The sequence below is a fragment of the Macaca fascicularis genome, chromosome 5 (genome assembly GCF_037993035.2).
Source record: "Macaca fascicularis isolate 582-1 chromosome 5, T2T-MFA8v1.1".
In the NCBI taxonomy this organism is placed as follows: domain Eukaryota; kingdom Metazoa; phylum Chordata; class Mammalia; order Primates; family Cercopithecidae; genus Macaca; species Macaca fascicularis.
Genome location: NC_088379.1, coordinates 188271172 through 188292641, shown reverse-complemented (window position 1 = coordinate 188292641; position 21470 = coordinate 188271172). Strand labels below are relative to the sequence as shown.

The window sequence follows — 21470 nt, the reverse complement described above, 5'->3', positions numbered from 1 at the left end:
CCTGAGGCCAGGAGTTCGAGACCAGCCTGACCAATATGATGAAACCCCGTCTCTACTAAAAACACAAAAATTAGCCGGACGTGGTGGCATGTGCCTGTAATCCCAGCTACTCGCTTAAACCCAGGAGGCAGAGGTTGCAGTGAGCCGAGATCACACCATTGCGCTCTAGCCTGGGCAGCAAAAGCGAAACTCCGCCTCATTAAAAAAAAAAAAAGGACAAAGTTAAGAAAATATCAGATCCTCTAGAAGGAATATTAGAAATCTGAACCATATCACCCTGTACGTGGAGTTAATATGATAGACCACACAGATTTAACTGGTGTATACAGTCAGTCCTACTGCTTTCCATTATAGTACTAGTCAGCATTTAGGATGACTGCTAAAAGCAAAACATGATCCTAAAACATTTTAACGAAGGGACCGTGTGAATGACTGGGACTGTAGTGAAGAGGAAATTCAGTATAATAAGATCTCGTATTTTCATAACCAAGAAAAAAGGCGAACATACTATCCCCTTAGCTATCCCAAGGAGAAAAAATAGCACATATGGTATACTTTGCATATTGCTGACCAGAAAAACATTCAATTTTCCCTAGCTAGTTACCATAGTTACATGAGCCCTTTATAACATCAAGAGGGGGAACTAGGTCACAGTATTGAAGGAGTTTGAATTATGCAATTATGTTTTCTAAAAGCAGGGGAAAGGGTTTTTAATTGAGAGAAGAGAGATTTATGCTTTGTTCAAAATTGAAATTTTGGTCTGATTTTGCTGATGAAACCTAAAAATTTGTCCAAAATTTAATAGTTGATACAGTACATATAAATTACTCAACTTACACAAATAACAATAGCTAGATCCATAAAAATGACACATTATGTCTTTGTAGATATCCCTTTTTCTTAATGAGCTGTGTTACCCGAAAATGTTTTTGCAGGTAATCAGTAAACCCAACAATTGCCTGGCATCTGAGAGTAGCCAAACCATGTGTAAACTAAAGGCTTGAACTCTTCCGGTCTGTGAAAGTGTGAGGTAAAGGTTGGCACAGTGCCTTTCAGATGCTACTCCTTGTTATACAGCAATTTTCCTATTAATTTCATCAAATGGAAGTGAGTGGCAGGAAGGGAATGTATTGAAAGTTGTGGTAGCATAGCCTTCACCTTTCCTTTATATGTATTATAATTTTTACTAAGAACCTTACAAAAAAGATGTTTTTATTTAAAAAAAAAAAAAAAGGCCTGGCCTTGTGGCTCACCTATAACCCCAGACTTTGGGAGGCCAAGGTAGGAGGATCACTTGAGAACAGGAACGTGAGAACAGCTTGAGTAGCACAGAGAGATCCTGTCTCTGCAAAAAATTTAAAAATTAGCCGAGTGCAGTGGTGTGCACCTATAGTCTCAGCCACTTGGGAGGCTGATGCAGGAGGATCCCTTGAGCCCATGAGTTTGAGGCTGCAATGAGCTAGGATCGTACCACTGCACTCCAGCCTGGACAACAGAGTGAGACCCTGTCTCAAAAAGAAAATGCATCTCAAGGTTGCATGATTTCAGATGTTTTCAATATCACGATCACTCTAGACTCGTAATTTTTTAATGCTGAAGTTATCTTAGATCAACGATTTCTCCAAAGGAAGGAAGAGCAGGCAACAGGCAGCCCAACTGGGTAGCTAGAGGAGCCAGTGCTGCTGATGGTAGTGTATCCTAACCATCATCTATGCAGGGATGGGGAAGAGGATGGAGATCACCAGCTTTTCTACAGGTGATAATATTTGGACCCAGAGAAGTTAGCTTGCCCAGTGTCATATAACAATCCATAAAATAAGTATATACCTAAAGTTTAAGAGATAAATAATTATCTTTTTTCTGGCTGACAATTATTGAAGGGAGAATTGGGCCCATGGGAAAAAATTAAGAACTCAGATATCATAAAATATTTTTCTGTGAAGTCTTACAGCAAATTTAACATCTTCTCTGAAGGAAAATTAGAATTTGCTGAAGAATAATGTTTCAAGTAACCACCCAGTCAAAAGTACTAGAAACTGTGTATCCTTTAGACTTATTTTAAAGGATCAATGCCTTATGCCTTCAGCACTAGCTAAAGAATGGTCTTTTAAAAATGAAACTAATGCTATCGGCTAGGTGTTTTTGCTAAATCTATCATTTATTTGAAGTGCTTGATTATTTAATGAGGTCTTACTGGAGCTATTGTTACATTAATTGCTCTTAGCATGGTTAATTTAATCCAACATTTGGTAAGTATTGATTATCTCTCATGGGGTAACAGATTTTTTTTTTTTTTTTTTGAGATGAGTCTCGCTCTGTCGCCATGCTGGAGTGCAATGGTGTGATCTCGGCTCACTGCAACCTCTGCCTCCTGGGTTCAAGTGATACTCCTGCCTCAGCCTCCCGAGTAGCTGGGACTACAGGTGCACACCACCACGCCCAGCTAATTTTTGCATTTTTTAGTAGAGACGGGCTTTCACCTTGTTGGGCAAGATGGTCTCAGTCTCTTGACCTCGTGATCTGCCCACCTCAGCCTCCCAAAGTGCTGGGATTACAGGTGTGAGCCACCACGCCCGGTAAGGGTAACAGATTTTTAAAAATTATTTATTTCCATAAATTGACATTCTCTGACTGTTTTATGCATGAAACCAGTATATCTTACTTTACACAATATATATGTTTCTGGAAAGTTGTATTTAAATCTTATTTTGCTAAATCAGGTAATTTTAGATGTGCCAGTTCTACAAAATGAGACCGAAATTTTGAAAATGAAAATATTCATTTAATACAAATAATTTATCTTATTTTATTTCTTTTTCTCTATTGTTACCTTGAGAAAACATAGGTTGTGTTCATTAACTGCAGTCTAGATGTACTTTCATTTTCTTGTTCTAACTGTAGTGTACATTGCAGATATTTTAGTACAACATCTTTTCATCACAGAAATGATATCTTCAGGGAAAAGACTTTGAGAAAGTGCCTGAAGTGACAGAACACATATTTTCTTCTGGTATCTGGCTAAAGTAAGTACTAGAATTAGATTAAAAACAAAGATATAAAAGATGGGGGGAAAATTGTATGGGAAGTATTAGAAGCTAAAGAGCTCTATATTAAGGGGAAATAGAAGAATCAGAAAAAGAAATGATTATTTGAGCCCTTACTGATGATGGTAGAACATTAAAATTAAAATTTAGGGGCTGAAATATTTAAATTTTATTTATGGAGACTATTTGTGATACTATTTTTCAATAACAAAAAATATAGTTGCTGGCCAGGTGTGGTGGCTCATGCTTGTAATCCCAGCACTTTGGTAGGCCAAGGCAGGCGGATCACTTGAGGTCAGGAGTTTGAGACCAGCCTGGCCAATATGACGAAACGTCATCTCTACTAAAATACAAAAATTAGCTGGGTGCAGTAGCAGGCACCTATAATCCCAGCTACTCAGGAGGCTAAAGCAGGAGAATTGCTTGAGCCCACGAGGTAGAGCTTGCAGTGAGCTGAGATCGCGCCACTGTACTCCAGCCTGGGCAACAGAGTGAGACTCCATCTCAAAGAAAAAAAATATGTGTGTGTGTGTGTGTGTGTGTGCGTGCGCGCGTGTGTATATATGTATGTATTTGTGTACATATGTGATGTGTGCATATATATGTGTGTATGTGTGTGTGTATATATATAGTTGTAATACAGGGCTAGAACAATAGCATATCTAACTTAGTCTTTGACTGATAATTGGCATGTTGATTAAAAAATAATTTCAAAAAGCCAAGTGACTTCCTTATATGATATTACATTTAGGATATCCTAAACAATGTTAACTTTGTATTCAGATTAAATATCTCTGGAAAAATAGTCCAGCAATATCTAGAGGCTTTGTTTATCCTTTTGCACATTTGTTTTTCATTTTTTGGTATATGTATTATTTTAACAAAAATTTATGTTTCATCTAAAATATAAAAGAAACAAAGAACTGGGTGGGTGCAGTGACTCATGCCTGTAATCCCAGCACTTTGGGAGGCCAAGGCAGGTGGATCACGAGGTCAGGAGATCGAGAACATCCTGGACAACATGGTGAAACCCCATCTTTACTAAAGAAAAAATACAAAAAATTGCGTGATGTACGCGTGCCTGTAGTCCCAGCTATTTGGAAGGCTGAGGCAGGGGAATCATTAGAACCCGGGAGGCAGAGATTGCAGTGAGCTGAGATCACGCCATTGCACTCTGGCCTGGTGACAGAGCGAGACTCTGTCTCAAAAAAAAGAAAGAAAGAAAGAAAGAAAGAAAGAAAGAAAGAAAGAAAGAAAGAACTTTATGCACTTTCTGCAATAACAAAATGCAAATGTAATGTTATGTACCAGGAAAAGAGTAGATAAGTAGATACACCAAATATTTGGATTTAGTACACTTTTATAATTTTTTTTTACTTTTCTTATTAGTCATGTCTGGTCTTAGTGTACCAGCATTCTAATAGCACATAAATTATTGCACATATTAAAGCGAAGAAGTACCACAATTGGTAAATTTGAAGCTTCTGAAGACGTCTCACTTTAGGAATTAATCTAGGCAGTTTGGCTGAGAAACACATTTTTTGTGGAAAATTTTTAGCAGTTTAAGAGAAGTTCGAGGTAACCCTTTTCTCATTCAGCATAGCCCTCACCTTGCTGCTAAGAGCTTTAACAACTTTTGCAGGATCTCACTTGAGTATTTCAGGTTCATATGGAACAATTCTTATCACTTTTATGAATCAGATATTTTAAAATTCAAATTTAGATTGATGTTATATGTTAACACCACCTATAACATCTGCCTACACCCTCAGAAGGGACCGATGAAATATAAACTAGCCAAGGAATCATTTTTTGACTGTGGTCTTTTCTGTAGGAATGAAATTTGGCAGAAATATTTAATGAAGAGGAATCTGAACATAGCAATTGAGAAAGGAGAAAGACTGAGAGAAGACTCCAGATGTCGTAAAGCAAAGAGAGGATGAGGCACAGGAAGCAGCTCTTATTATTTCTGTTGCATAGCTCAGAGAACTCCAAGCAATTGATTCTATCCTAAGGACATATTTTTTCAATTTGAGATGTAATTAATTTGTTTTCCAGTAAAATAGATATTAGTAGATCTATAACATACAGGAAACAATCGAAAATAGAGATAAGTGGTAATAATACCTCATTTCATAAGACATCTTTTTCAGAAAATTATTCTTCAGTATGTGGTGCATTGGCTTTCTAGGAAGGAATGGGAGTGAGAACCCTGCTGAAATGAATAATGGCTTTGGGGAGAGGGAAAGAGAAGCAAGAAAGGAGCAGTTAACAGGAAAATGAGGTCATATGGAAAGAAAGAAATAGATCAGGGCATTTTTAGGAGGTAATATCAATTGGGTTTAGTGACTGTATTTAAAGGATGGGAGAGGAGGTATCATCTAGGGTTTTGGCTTGGACCACAGGTAGATCTTGTTAAGGCTATATGAAACAGAAAATCCAGGAGGTAACACAGGTTTGTGGGGGAAATGATACAAATATAAATCATACAAGGATACGAACCCTGTAGATTTTACAACTTTGAGCTCTATCCTTCTTAGGCCTCCTCTTCTAAGCAGCATAAGCTACTGCTCCCTACATGTTGCCTGTTCATAAAGTCTGAGGCAGGGGAATCGCTTGAACTTGGGAGGCGGAGGTTGCAGTGAGCCGAGATGGTGCCATTGCACTCCAGCCTGGCGACAGAGTGAGACTCCATCTCAAAAATATAAAAAAAGAAAAGAAAACAAACAAAAAATAAACAAAGAACTTTATGCACCTTCTGGAATAACAAAATGCAAATGTAGTATTACCTACCAGGATAGAAATTGGAGGCTAGAATATGTTGGGTAGGGTAGAGAGACTAGAGGGAATGATTTAGCAATAAAATAGGTTTAAATATCTTCTCACATGCCCGGACTTAATTAGCTTTGTATGATTCCTGTTAGTAAGCTGGGAATTAGTACTAGGTGATAAGCAAGGATGCGCAGGGCCTCGTGAGGAAAAAAGTGACTGTAGCAGTTCTGGTTGCTTTCCCCTTGCATGTCTCCAGGGGAACCATCTTCGACCTTGGCCAACCCCTGGATTACAATCCTGGGAGTGTTCCTTATGTTAGTGATGATGATTTTGTTGTATCCACCTGGAGCATTGGATCATTCCATACTGGCTCACCAAGTTGTGTTGCACAAACACCAAGATTGATAAATAGGCACCTGGTTTTATTATTGGGCCCCTGAGTTTTGGTTGCCATAGCCAATTCCATAGCAGAGTATGCATACATGAACAGCCTCCCACAAAAGCCTTAGACCCTGAGACTCAAGTGGGCTTCTGTGGGCAGAGACGTTCCACAGGTGTCTACAGTTTGCTGAGAGAGAGAGAATTCCTGTGTAGCTGCAGACGAAGGACAACAGAATCCTATGTTGGACCTCTCTGGACTCCACTGATACATCTTTTCCTGTTGCTTTTGCTCTGTATCCTTTGCTGTCATAAATCTTAGCTATGTGTTAATATATAGCCTGCTATTGAGTCTTGTGAGGCCTCTGGGATCACCAAAGGAAACAACCATATACCTAGTACTGAAGAGATTTAAAGCCCAATTTGTCCATCTGAGTCTTGATAGGATTCACTGAAAAAGAATAATCAACATATGTATCTGCAGTGTCAAGGTTTAAATGAAATCAAGGCTTTGGTCTTTGTCCACAAGACATTTGTAGTCTTTATAGGGACATGACACATGTTAGGGAAATGCTTATGAGCATAAGTATAAATAAAAGCAAATTGGCAATGATGGCAGAATTAAAGAGAGATTAAAATTGGTAAAAGTCAAGCAAGGCTAATGAAATATGGTAGGTATTTAAGAAGAGATATAGGACTGCATTATCAAATGATAGCCTAATTTTTCCCCATATGTACTTTAGCTGTATGTAAAAACTGTAAAATAAAAAACTTTTTTTTTTTTATTTTATCTGATGTATTCCAAGCTCAACTCAAGTTTGATGAATTATTTGTATGGAATCTAAATTTGTACTAAATCAAAATTTAAGTGTTTTATGCAACAATTTTTTATGAGCCCTCCAGTTATGGATTTCAGCTATGGGATAATGTTCTCATGTGTTACCATCCCAAAGACTCCATGCCAATTCCTGTTATAATTAGTCACACCTGATAATTCCTTCAGTTGTGTGGTTAAGCTGTTTGTGTCCAAAGCAGTTTACCTGAACTACACATGTGCAGGGCAGACTCTAAGCAGCCCAGATTAAGAAGGAACTTTGAAGGTTCTGCTTCCTGTAATGGCCAGATAGCTGCTATCAGATCAGTGTTCTTGCAAATAACGGCTATACATTCTGCACAGAATTTAAAAATCTACCAGAAGGCACTGGAGAGCAGGAAAAAGAAGGCAGATTCTGGACGGGAGTCCACACTTGGAAGAAGGAAATAGCAGTTCATGAGTTTCATCGTGGAAGAATGTCATTTAGCCTGGGGGCAGGCCCTCATCAGTACCATGTAGAATGACTATGACTTTCAAACTTGCAGACTTACTGGCTTGAAGAGCCAGAGGTTGGAGTCCAGGACAACCACAGGGTGGTATATGGTCTAAAGTTAATACCATGTATTGCCTTGATATCTGGTAAAATCAGGAGGCCCTTGAATGGCCTAAGTACAAGTTCCTGTCCACACTCTGCTCCTTAGCTCAAGGATCAGGCACATTTCCTGCTTATTCCTGAGTCACAGGTTTTAGTTCCCTGACAGTTTATGGAGTTATTCATCCACACCAGTCACGTCCTCCCTCAGGAACCAGGAGCGACCTCATCCTCTTGGTAGTACAAAGCCTGCACCCATGGTGGTTCTCTATTTCCACGTGCAGGCCCCACCTGGCCCTGTGTGGGGTAGGTGTTCCCCTCTGCTAGGCTGTGAGTATACGTGACTAGTACACTGCTGTCTCACCTGTGTCGTGTCTAGTGTCGTGTTTAGCCTCTTCCCATAACCTTACAGCAGAAATCCCTCTCACCAAAGAGGTGAGGAGGAGGGATGCAAACACACAGCAATGGGAAGTAGAGGAGAAATCACAGGAAAGAGAGATTCAGAAAGGAGGAGCCTTAAAGACTATATAGAAACTGCCCAAATCTCTTGCTGAACCTAAACTACACATGTGCAGAGCAGACTCCAAGCAGCCCATATAAGGCTTAAATAACTGAACGGAGAAGTTTGAGTTCATCCAAGCGTCCAGGATAGAATCTAAAATTACTAGGCATACGAAAAAATAAGAAAATGTGACTCAAAGTCAATCAGTTACTTCAGGATGAACCAGATGTTAGAATTGGAGACAAATATTTTAGAGTGACTGCCAAAACTATGCCCAAGGATGTAGAGGAAAATATACTCATAATGAATGAAAACATAGGAAATCACAGAAGAGAAAAAGAAACCATAAAAAAGAACCAAAGGTTAATGCTAACACTGAAAATATGATATTTAAAATGAAATTTTTGCTGAATAGCCTTAAGATCAGAATAGAGGCTGGGAGCGGTGGCTCACACCTGTAATCCCAGCACTTTGGGAGGCAGAGGCAGGTGGATCACCTGGGGTTGGGAGTTCGAGACCAGCCTTACCAACATGGAGAAACCTTGTCTGTACTAAAAATACAAAGTTAGCTGGACGTGGTGGCACGTGCCTGTAATCCCAGCCACTCAGGAGGTGGATGCAGGAGAATCGCTTGAGCCCAGGAGGTGGAGGTTACAGTGAGCCAAGATCGTGCCACTGTACTCCAGCCTGGGCAACAAGAGCAAAACTCCATCTCAAAAAAAAAAAAAAAAAAATCAGAATAGAAATAACAGAAGAAAGTATCTGTGAATTTGAAGGTAAAGCAATAGAAATTATTCAATCTGAAGATCAGAGAGGAAAATAAAATAAGGAACGGTGCCTAAGAGACAGAACAATACAAAAAGATCTAACATGTATAGGGTTCCAGAAAGGAAAGAGAAAATGGATGCTCAGTATTTGCTGCTGCCATGACACGGGGGTACCCCTGTCCCCAGACAAATTGTGCCCAAAGGGCAACATAGAGGATACTGAGGAGGAGTTGGAATAGGAGCCACACGGAGCTAAATGAGACCCGTCATGACAATGGCGTCTAACGGAGATGCTCCCAAAAAGGTCTTGTCTGTACCTGGATCCATTTCTGATCTCTCCCTTTTCATGGCTCAAAAGATGTACAGATTTTCCACAACAGCCTTGTGGATTGCAACCACTTTCTTTATACTCCTGGCTCTTCTGTTGTCTTTGAGACTAAGTCACAAGTGGAACAACAACAGCAACTAGAAGCGGCAGTGGATACTTTCTAGGGCCTACCACGGGGCCTACCACAGGCTCTCCCTTCACTCCTGGAGAGATCTAGATTGTTACTGCCATATATGAGCCATCTTGGTGGGAGAAGGTTGAAATTCAAGTCTCTAGACTGCTGATTATTGGATTTTTTTTCTTTACTTTGGCACATTGATCTATCTAAAACAGGTAGGAGAATCCTCCCCACAGGGTTCCACAGAGAGACTCCCAACTTGCAACTGTGCCCTCCATACTTTTCTGCCTTATTTTTTCCCTCCTCATTCAGATACCACAGTACATCAGTGCAGAGCGTTACTCCATCTCCAGCCACCCTGCCCCTTTTACTAGATTGTTCCTAACTGGTTGATCTCCTCACTGTCCCATTGAAGGGCAGGAACTGATGCTAGGGGAGGGATGAGTCCTTGACCATCAATCAGAATGAGGAGGGATGTGCACACAGCATGAAGCAGACGAAATGCATTACAGCTATAGTATAAAGTGGAAGCTGTGGATTCCTATGTATGTTGTAAAGGAGGAAGGCCAGCAGCAACTTCAACCACAGAATGGGAACCTTGGAGGACAGAGTAGGAGCTCATTTCCTCTGTGCATTTTGGCTGTTAGACTTGTGTGTATGTTTTATTTGTTTGTTTCTGAGACGGAGTCTTGCTCCCTCGCCCAGGCTGGAGTACAGTGGTGCGATCTCGGCTTACTGCAACCTCCACTTCCCAGGTTCAAGCAGTTATCCTGTCTCAGACTCCCAAGTAACTGGGATTACAGGCATCCACCATCACGCCCAACTAATTTTGCATATTTTTAGTAGAGATGGGGTTTTGCCACGTTGGCCACGCTGGTCTCGAACTCCTGGCCTCAGGTGATTGACCCACCTCTGCCTCCCAAAGTGCTGGGATTATAGGTGTGAGCCACCACACCTGCCCTATGTGTATGTTTTTAAAAAGTCAGTGCTCACTTTTTGTATTTAAATTTCCAAAATGAGGCTGGGTACAGTGGCGTGCACCTGTAGTCCTGGCTACTCAGGAGGCTGAGGTGGGGGAGGATCACTTGAGCCCCGGAGTTTGAGACCAGCCTGGACAACACAGCAGGACTTCATCTCAGAAACAAAAACAAAATCAAAACAGAGCCAAACCATTGAAAAGGAAAAATAAAAAGAACATCTTTAGAGTAACCAAAGGAAAATGACATTGTATGAGGGGAAGAAAGATTTGAAATGCCATTGACTTCTCATCAGAATCAAGTGAAATGACATATTTAAAGTTCTGAAAAAAAAGAAAACATCAACTCTTTATCTGGAAATAATCTTACAGATGAAATGAAAATATCATGCAATAATGAGGGCAAATTAAAGATGTTTTTACTTAAAACTTAGAATCTGTCACTAGCAGACCTGTGCTACAAGAAATGCTAAATGAAGTTCTTTAGACAGAAGGGAAATAATACCAGATGGAAACCTGAATCTTCAGGAAGGAAGGAAGAGGCTCAGAAAGGTAAATATGTGGGTAAATATAAAAGACTCCTTTTCCTCATAATTTCTTTAAAATACATGACTGTTCAAAGCAAAAATTATAACTAACTAATGAAATTTATAACATGGAATTGTGATGCATTTGACAATGATAGCTTAATGTACAAGTAGAGTGCAGGGGCTTGTATTTTATGTGATGTGGCACAATATTAACTTTAAAAATACTATGAAAAGTTAAGGTTGTTTATTGTCATCTCTTGGGCAACCACAAAAAAAGTGACTCAAAGAGGTTTTGCCAAATTCATCCATAGCAATAATTACATTATATTTGAATAAACGAAAAAATCCAATTAAAATGCAAGGATTGTCAGAATGCATTAAAAAGTAAGGCAATTATGTGCTGTCTATCAATGACGCTATTTAAATATAAAAAGAGATAGGTTGAAAGTGAATGGATGGAAAACGATATGCACAAAATATAAGCATAAGAAGGTTGGAGTGGCTATTTATCACAAAACGTAGATTTCCAGACAAAGAGAATTATCAGGGAAAATAAGGACATTTCTTTTTTCTTTTCTTTTCTTTTTTTCTTTTTTTGAGAGAATCTTGCTCTGGCTGCACCCAGGCTGGTGTGCAGTGGCGCCCTCTCAGCTCACTGCAGCCTCCGCCTCCCGGGTTCTATCCATTCTCCTGCCTCAGCCGCCTGAGCAGCTGGGATTATAGGCATCTGCCACCACACCCGGCTGATTTTTGTGTTTTCAGTAGAGACGGGGTTTCACCATGTTGGCCAGGTTGGTTGTGAACTTCTGACCTCAGGTGATCTGCCCACCTCCGTCTCCCAAAGTGCTGGGATTGAGCCACCATGCCCGGCCTGGACATTTCATAATAAAACAGTCACTACATGAGAAAGACAATTGTGAGTGAGTATGTACCTAATAACAGCACTTCAAAATACATTAAGCAAAATTTGACAGAATTAAACACCTCTTCTTCAGGAATGGATAGAACATGTTTAAAAAATCAGTAAAGACATAAGATTTGAACAAAACCATCAGTCACCTTGACCTAACTCACCTAACTGCACTCAACACCTGCAGAAGAGTGAACTATAAAAATGTTTACGGTGAATTTGAAGTCGGATGTCCTTTTTTGATCATTGAATTCATTTTTGTGTGCAAAGTTAGATTTCCATACTTTTTTTTTTTGCTGGTTAACATAACATACATGAAAAATTTTACATATTCGAGTTTCTTTGTAATGTGATAAATAGCACTTGTCCTGAAACTATGAACATTTCTCTCTGAAGGAAGTCCTGAGTTTATTCTAAAGAGCAAATAAAGGCTGGCTCGTAGCTGTCATTCCTTAATATCTTTAAATTCCCCAGAATCTTCTAATATACACATTCCATCTCCTACGTTGTTTGAAAGTAACTGACCAATAAATAGATTTTTTTCTTAAATAGCACGTTTCCCTTTAAAGTTATGTGTAAATTCAGTTTTATAAATCCATTTAAGAAAATGCTTAGGAGAGCTGCTATTTCACATCAAAAGAAGAGTTTTAATAAATCCTTAGATTTTTGTTTGTAACACTTTACATTTCACCGAGTATTTTTGGTTTGCTCTTTACACTGACACTGAGGTAGGCAGCATTTCACAGATGAAGAAATAGGCTGACAGAGGCCAGATTCTAACAGGGAGGGGCCAGATAGCTACTGAATAGTGGAGCCAGGTCTTCTGGTTTCCAATAAAAGTCCTTCCATTATCCTGTACAAATTAAAAGAATTTTTTTTTTTTTTGAGACAGGGTCTCACTCTGTCGCCCAGGCTGGAGTGCAGTGGTCTGATCACAGCTCACGGCAGCCTCAACCTCCCAGGCTCAAACCATCTTCCTGCCTCAACCTCCTGGGTAGCTGGGACCGCAGATGTGTGCCACCACACTAGACTAACCTCTATTTTGGATACAGATGAGGTCCCCCTATGTTGCCCAGGCTGGTCTCGAACTCCTGGGTTCAAGTGATTCTCCTGCCTCAGCCTCCCAAATTGCTGGGATTACAGGCATGAACCACAGTGTGTGGCCTAAAAAGATCTTTTATTTTTATTTATTTATTTTTTTAAGATGGAATTTCACTCTTGTCACCCAGGCTGGAGTGCAATGGCATGATCTTGGCTCACTGCAACCTCCGCCTCCCAGGTTCACGTGATTCTCCTGCCTCATCCTTATGAGTAGCTGGGATTACAGGCACCCACCACCATACCCGGCTAACTTTCATATTTTTAGTAGAGACAGGGTTTCACCACATTGGCCAGGCTGGTTTTGAACTGACCTCATGTCATCCACCCGCCTCGACTTCGCAAAATGCTGGGATTACAGACATGAGCCACCCCGCTTAGCCAATTTTTTTTTTTTTTTTTTTAAATAAAGATGAAGTCTCACTATGTTGCCCAAGCTGGTCTCAAACCCCTGGGCTCATGCAATTCTTCTGCTCTGGCCTGCCACAGTGCTGGGATTACAGGTGTGAGCCACCATGCCCAGCCAAAACCAATTTTTAAAAAGGAAAAATATTTTTAAAACATCAAAGTGGAAAAGATTCTTAAACAAGATCCTCAATTCACAAATTAATATGAGTACACCAAAATTAAATAGTTTTGTTCAAAGAAAGATATAATAGACAATGTTAACACATAGGTAACAGACTAGAAAGAAATACAATATATAAAAGCAATAAAGGGATAAATAGCTACAAGAACTTCTGCAGGCCGGGCACAGTGACTTACGCCTGTAATCCCAATACTTTGGGAGGCTGAGGCAGGTGGATCACCTGAGGTCAGGAGTTTGAGAGCAGCCTGGGTAACATGGTGAAACCCTGTCTCTACTAAAAATACAAAAATTAGCCCTGCGTGGTGGCGGGCGCCTGTAATCCCAGCTACTCAGGAGGCTGATGCACAAGAATTGCTTGAGCAGGGGAGGCGGAGGTTGCGGTGAAGGGAGATCTTGCTGCTGCACTCCAGCCTGGGAAACAGAGTGAGACTTTGTCTCAAAAAAAAAAAAAAAAGAACTTCTGAAAATCAGCAAGATAAAACAGGTAACCCTAAAGGAAAATAGTCAAAGGCTATGAGTAAGAATTTTAATAGATTCTGAGTCTCACCAGCGGATCACCTGAAGTCAGGAGTTTGAGACTGGCCTGGCCAACATGGTGAAACCCTGTCTCTGCTTAAAAATACAAACATTATGGGGGCAGGGTGGTGGGTGTCTGTAATCCTAGTTACTCAGGAGGCTGATTCATGAGAATGCTTGAGCCTGGGAGGCACAGGTTGTAGTGAGTCAAGATTGCACCATCACACTCCAGCCTGCGTGACAGAGCAAGACTCCCTCTCAAAAAAATAATAATAATAAATACATAAATATATTGTTTCTACCGTTCACACTTTTAACCTAATTAGGGTTTATTTTTGTAAGTCATATGTAGTAGAGTCATAATTTATTTTCTCCTCCATGAAGTAAACCATTTTTCCATTTTCACTAAATGACCATTTCCCCTGTGATTTGTCATGCCACCCCCAGGTGATTCAGCTATTGTGCACACTCTGTTCTTTTTGCTGTTGTTGTTGTTGTTGAAACAGAGTCTTGCTCTGTCACCCAGGCTGGAGTGCAGTGGCATGATCTCGGCTCACTGCAATCTCCGTCTCCCAGGTTTAAGCAATTTTCATGCCTCAGCTTCCCAAGCAGCTGGGACTTACAGGCGCTTGTCACCATGCCCGGCTAATTTTTGTATTTTCAGTAGAGACAGGGTTTCACCATGTTGGCAAGGCTGGTCTCGAACTCCTGACCTGAAGTGATCCTCCTACCTTGGCCTCCCAAAGTGCTGGGATTACAGGCGTGAGCCACTGCTCCCGGCCTACACTCCGTTCTGTACCATTCCTGACTCTGTGCCTTGACTCTCTTCCATTCCCTTGATCTTTCTCTATGCCCACTACCCAAAATACAGAATTTTAAAATTTTGTTGGCTGGATACTGTGTCTTTATATTGATAGGTAATTCTTTCCTCATTTCTTTTTCAATTCTTTATATAATTCTTATATATTTAATAATATATACATAATTCTTTTTCAATTATATTAGCTAGTGTGTGGAGGTTTATTTATTCACCAATATTTTAGCATTTGTCAAATTCTTGCAAAAAATCTTGATAGGATTTGTATTAGTATTGCACCACATTTACAGATTAACTTTGGAGGACTGAACAATTCTACAATGACAAATTGTCCCAACGAACAGCATGATATTAACATCCATTTATGCAGAAGTTATCTTCTGCTTATTTCTATATTTTTCTCTTTAATGTATTTGAAGTTTTTTAAAGTAGTACGTGCACATAGTACATGCAAACAGTAAAAAGGGATATCAATAAAATAAGTATAGGTCAGCCCCTCACCTCGGCCCCCGCAGCTTCTCTCCCCAGAGGAAGCCAGAGATTTGCTACGCATATACAGGCATATATGGATGTTATAGGATGTTAATTGGGACCCTTCCTGTCAGAATTTCAGTAGAGGCAATGAGTCTGCATATGTTATATTCCAAAGAAACCATCATGCAAAAACTTTAGCAAAGATACGTGTGTCTTTTTTTTTTTTTTTTTTTTTTTTTTTTTTTGACAGAGTCTCACTCTGTCACCCAGGCTGGAGTGCAGTGATGCGATCTTGGCTCACTGCAACCTCCACCTCCTGGGTTCAAGTGATTCTCCTGCCTCAGTCTCCCAAGTAGTTGGGCTTACAGTCCTGTGCCACCTTGCCCAGCTAGTTTTCATATTTTTTTTAAAAGAAGTCATAAACAGCATTTATTACCTTGGTATATCATACTGGTCTTGTTGCTGTTCCTTCACATTTAAGTGGCTTTCCATCTTTCCTCCCTCCTCCCATAGCCTGGCTACACAGTGCGTGCCTGAACTGTTAGCCCACAGCAGCAATATGCTCATTCCGTCCACATCCCTAACATCATGCATTCACAAGGTGAAAGTCCTGGTCCACAAACCCTGCCCTACAGGAAGTTCAATGGTTGGGAAAGAATTTGTAGTAAACCAGGCCTCCCGGGATGGCGAGCTCCAGGAAGATGATAATGGAAAGCAGCCGCTTGTTGGTTGTCACTTTTCTGGACATTGAACGGAGAATCTTTCGACTTGTGCTCAAGTTTTCAGCTGTGTTTACCAGTCTACTCTTGGCTCGTTCTAAATGGGCTTGTCGTTCCCCCAGCTCTTCTGTGGTTTCTGAGCCAAGCTGGTCAGTCTGTCTCTGTGGCCCGGTTCAGGCTTTCAGGGCCTTGCAGAAGCATTGCCCTTTGAGACTGTAGCCGATTCACGTGCTCATTCTCTGCAGCACATTTGCCGTATTTCACGTCTCCTCGCCTTCCTGGTGTGGCTGTCAAAGCTGTGCTGCTCACCTCCACGTGGAGTTTGGCAAGGGCCTTAGACAGCGGTGCATAACGTAGCTCCTCCTCCATCCCTGCCAGCGTTTCATTTGCTTCCTGTTGCTTTTCATCAAAATCCCTGATCAACTTCTTCTCTTCAGGACTCGCCGTCCCCAGCAGCCGCTCGGGCAGCTCTTGTAGGTCTTCTTGGAGGCCGCGGAAGACTTCGTGCAGCTTCTCCAGATGCTCCGGGGAGGCGGCAGAGGTGGCCATGGCGCAGGCCCAGCTCCAGCAGTGGCCACCGAGATTGGGGTGCTGGGCCCTCTCCTAGCCCAGCGGTCAGCTTGCCCAGCCCCGTGGCCATCACGGCGACCGCCACGCCACCACCGCCCAGGACGAGGCTCTTCCGGGGTCGCTAATTTTTGTATTTTTAGTAGAGACGGGGTTTCACCGTGTTGGCCAGGCTGGTCTCGAACTCCTGACCTCACGTTATCCGCCTACTTCCGCCTCCTAAAGTGCTGGGATTACAGGCATGGGCCACCGCGCCCGGCCAATACGTGCGTCCTGAGCCCCTAGTCTACATTACGTATTTTAAAAGGTAAAGAGATATGTGAGGATGACTGTAGAGATGGCTGTGCCGTGGAGTCCTCCAGAGAAAGAGGGCGGGGAAGACCTCTGGTTGGGAGGGAGGACTTAGTGGGAACTCTCAGAAAGTCTAATATGTTCACCAGTAATTAAAGAGACACAGTGCATTAACCGAATCTCACCTAGAAATCAGAAAAGACAAGGAAGAGATGACTAGCTCCTGAAAGGGCAGGAATGACGAAGGGGTCATCGATACTTTGGGATCAGCCTACATTCCTGAGTTTGTCAGGCCCGATGTTGCTTGAGTATTTCCTGCAGATCACTTGAAGGTCCCAGAGTCTGGAGCCATTTAAAATCCTGACCAAGAGGAACAACCGGACTCCACGAGAAAAATGTCCCTGTGGAGTGGGCCATGGAAAATCCTATGAGTGGTGGAAATGTCACCAAGAGGAAAATACATCGTCCAGTCATGGGAAATACACTCATAGATTCCTAGTAGAGGCCTTTGAAGGACAAAAGCATTTACTTTAGAAAGAAACACTTTTAAACTCCTGTCAGGACCAAGGAATGATAAGTCATTTTATTTAATTTTCAGATTTAAGTCCCTAATGATCAATCATATGAACATAGTCCTGTTTAAAAATCAAACATTCTCTAATAGTCATAGCAAAGTCTTATTTATTTATTTATTTATTTATTTATTTATTTATTTATTTTTGAGACGGAGTCTCGCTCTGTGGCCCAGACTGGAGTGAGTGGTGCAATCTCAGCTCACTGCAAGCTCCGCCTCCTGGGTTTACGCCATTCTCCTGCCTCAGCCTCCCTAGTAGCTGGGACCACAGGCGCCCGCCACCTTGCCCGGCTAGTTTTTGTATTTTTAGTAGAGACATGGTTTCACCGTGTTAGCCAGGATGGTCTCGATCTCCTGACCTCGTGATCCGCCCGCCTCAGCCTCCCCAAGTCCTGGGATTACAGGTGTGTGCCACAGTGCCTGGTCATATCAAAGTCTCTTTATGGTAATACGGAGTATTAGTAACAATAAGGCCAGACGCGGTGGCTCATACCTGTCATCTACCACTTTAGGAGGCAGACTCAGGCAGACTGCTTGAGCCCAGGAGTTCAAGACCAGCCTGGGCAACATGGCGAAACTCTGTTTCCACAAAAAATACAATAAAATTAGCCAGCAGTGGTAGCTCGCACCTGTAGTCCCGCCTACTCAGGAGGTTGAGGTGGGAAGATCACTTGAGCCCAGGAGGTCGAGGCTACGTGAGCCATGAGCATGCCACTGCACTCTAGTCCGGGTGACTCTGTCTCAAAAAACAAACAATAGTCCTCAAAGTCCAAGCCATGGTTTTCTCTACCATGCTGTAAGGTAGAGAATTTTTATATTTTTATTTGTTACAGACAGGGTCTGTCTCTGATGCCCAGGCTGGAGTGCAGTGGCGCAATCATAGCTCACTGCAGCCCCCAACTCCCGGGCTCAAGCAATCTTTTGCCCTAACCTTCCAAGTAGCTAGGACTACAGGCACAGGCCACCACACCTGGATGATTTTTTAATTTTATGTCGAGATGGGGGCTTCACTATGTTGCCCAGGTGGGTCTCAAACTCCTGGCCTCAATCCATCCTCCCTCTCCAGCTTCCCAAAGTGCTGGGATTACAGGTGTGAGCCACCACGCCTGTCAGGTACAAAATGTTGAGGCTGTAGTTGAGAACTTTTTTCGCTCAATACAGTAGATCTAAACCTACTATTGAAAGTATGGCTGGGTGCGGTGGCTCATGCTGTAATCCCAGTACTTTGAGAGGCCAAGGAAGGTGGATCCCTTGAGCCTAGGATTTCAAGACCAGCCTGGCCAACATGGCGAAACTCCATCTCTACTAAAAATACAAGAATTAGCCAGGCATGGTGGCACATGCCTGTATTCCCAGCCGTCGGAGGCTGAGGTATGAGAATCACTTGAACCCAGGAGGTGGAGGTTGCGGTGAGACAAGATCATGCCACTGCAATACATCTTGAGCAACAGAGTGACTGTCTCAAAAAAAAAAAAAAAAAAGATGTTGACTCTCTTTTGCAATCCCTCTGCAGTCTTCTTCCATGTGGAGCCATGGAAGCCTTCCACCCTGTAGGAAACACAAATTTCAGGCCCTTTAATTTGCATAAAGAAATTTCCGGCCAGCCGTGGTAGCTCACACCTGTAATCCTAGCACTTTGGAAGGCCAAAGTGAGTGGATTACCTGAGGTCAGAAGTTCAAGACCATCCTGGCCAACATGGTGAAACCCTGTCTCTACTAAAAATACAAAAATTAGCGGGGCATGGTGGTGTATGCCTGTAATCCTAGTTACTGGGGAGGCTGAGGCAGGAGAATAGCTTGAACCCAGGAGGTGGAGGTTGCAGTGAGCCAAGATCATGCCATTGCTCTCTAGTCTGGGAGACAAGAGCGAAACTCTGTCTCAAAAAAAAAAGAAAGAAAGAAATTTCTATCTTGCCACCTACAAATCTGAAACCTGAAGTGATTGGATCTCTTTTTAATCAATAGAGATAATTTCCATGCATTTATTTTTTGAATAACTTTTTCGTTATGGTGATCACTTTTTTTTGTTGTTGTGGGTTTTTTTTGGAGTACAGAGATTATAAAAATGACATTAGTTAAGAGTAGAAATTTTCAAAATAGGAACTAAAGTGAATATTGAAATTCCACAGTCATAATTCACCACACAAAAATTAAGTACCTATAGTACTGTTTGGTATTTCTTTCTAGTCTTTGTTCATCTGTATCCTTTTCAGAAAACATAATTCAGTTGGTAATGTATATACTAAGTTGTATTATTTATAATGGCTAAATAATATCCCATGACCACCTATGTGCCTGTTTTTATGTATTTAGGATTATTTCCTTAACAGAGTCCCCTTAAAGCAGAATTATTGGATAGAAGCTCTTGCTACATATTAAGAATCGGTCTGATTCTGCTCCTTTCCTTCCCGCTTTCTGCCCTGTAAATCATTTGGCAGTATCCACAATGGTAATTGACTCCTTCTGTGCTTTTATTTTATGCTCATTGGGATCTTATATTTTTCTCAAATTCCTCTTTCAGCTGCAAAATCTTGTGCAAAGCTTGCCAGCTAGCATGATGGGACCCCTGGATATAGCTATGGCAGCCCCACCTAAAGGAAAAGAGAAAAACGCAAGACTTACATTTTATCCATCCAGCTTTCTAAATGCCTCTCTTTCTAGCAATCTTAGCCACAGAGATACACATCAGAATTCAGGAACTAAATGTTACCAATCTTCTACTTTCTACTAAGTATTTTACATATTTCATTTTATTGAACCTTTAATAGCTGTTAGATTAAATAGGTCTCATCTTTGTTTTACAGATGCAGCAATTGAGGCACAGATTTAAATAACTTGCATTAACTAATAGGTTCAAGATTTCAATCCACGTTTGTCTAACTTCAAAGTTCTATCTCCTATACCAGTATCCCTTCATAGTTAAAAGAAAACTGTGGTCGGGGGCAATAGCTCTCGCCTGTAATCCCAGCACTTTGGGAGGCCAAGGCAGGAGGATTGTTTGAGCTCAGGAGTTTGAGACCAGCCTGAGCAACATAGTGAGACCCCATCTCTACAAAAAATTAAATTAAAAAAAATTAGCCGGGCATGGGGGCACGTACATGTAGTCCCAGCTACTCGGGAGGTTGAGGCAGAAGGATTGTTGAAGCCAGGGAGAGTGAGGCTGCAGTGAGCTATGATTGCACTGCACTGCAGTTTGGGTGACACAACAAGATCTTGGGTAAGAAAAGAAAAGAGAGGAGAGGAGAGGGGAGAGAGAAGAGAGGGGAGGGGAGGGGGAAAAGAAAGGAGGGAGGGAAGGAAGGAAGGAAGGAGGGAAGGAGGGAAGGAAGGAAGGAGGGAAGGAGGGAAGGAAGGAAGGAAGGAAGGAAGGAGGGAAGGAAGGAAGGAAGGAAGGAGGGAAGGAAGGAAGGAAGGAGGGAAGGAAGGAAGGAAGAAGGGAAGGAGGGAAGGAGCGAGGGAGGGAAGGAGCGAGGGAGGAAACGGAACGGAAGGGAGGGAGGAAACGGAACGGAAGGGAGGAAGGGAGGGAAGGCTGTGAGCAAATGCCCAGTGGATTAAGTTCCCAAATAATATTGTAGGGGAGGAAAAACTTTCCTGTGGCCTCTTCAGTTCAGTGACTGGAGCCTGTGAATTAAACTGGCGAAAGACGAAGGCATACAAACGTATTTGATATTAATATTTTGATTATTTTTATGTGCTCAAAAGCGTTCATACTAAGTAAAGACTCAAAGAAGTGGTTAAAGTCGGGGGACTTAGATACCATCTTAAAAAGGGCAACAAAACATAGAGAAGTGATAAGACAAAGGAGAGGGGAGTGGAGCTTCCAGGGTGGCAAATTCTGGGAAGGTAAAATACGGGGGAAACTCATGGGAAGATAAGGTTAATTCACGCAGCCGCATCTCGGTGCACCTCCTCTCCGGAGATAAAGGCTGTTTTCCCCTTCCTGGTACAAGAGTGGGGGATACTTTCACAAAGGGAAACTTGTTCCCTGCTTTTAGGTAGAAAAGGGGAGGACAGAGAGTATTTTCTGCACCTGCTATTTCACAGTTGCCTTCAGTTTAAAATAATGCTTTCACAAAGTGGCATATTTTGGG

At 41.7% G+C, this 21470-nt stretch overlaps 1 pseudogene; it reads right to left on the bottom strand.

Annotated features, from left to right (window-relative positions):
• Positions 1–15617: 15617 nt before the first annotated feature.
• Positions 15618–17442, bottom strand: LOC102133175 (vesicle transport through interaction with t-SNAREs homolog 1B pseudogene; annotated as a pseudogene).
• Between the last annotated feature and the right edge of the window lie 4028 nt (positions 17443–21470).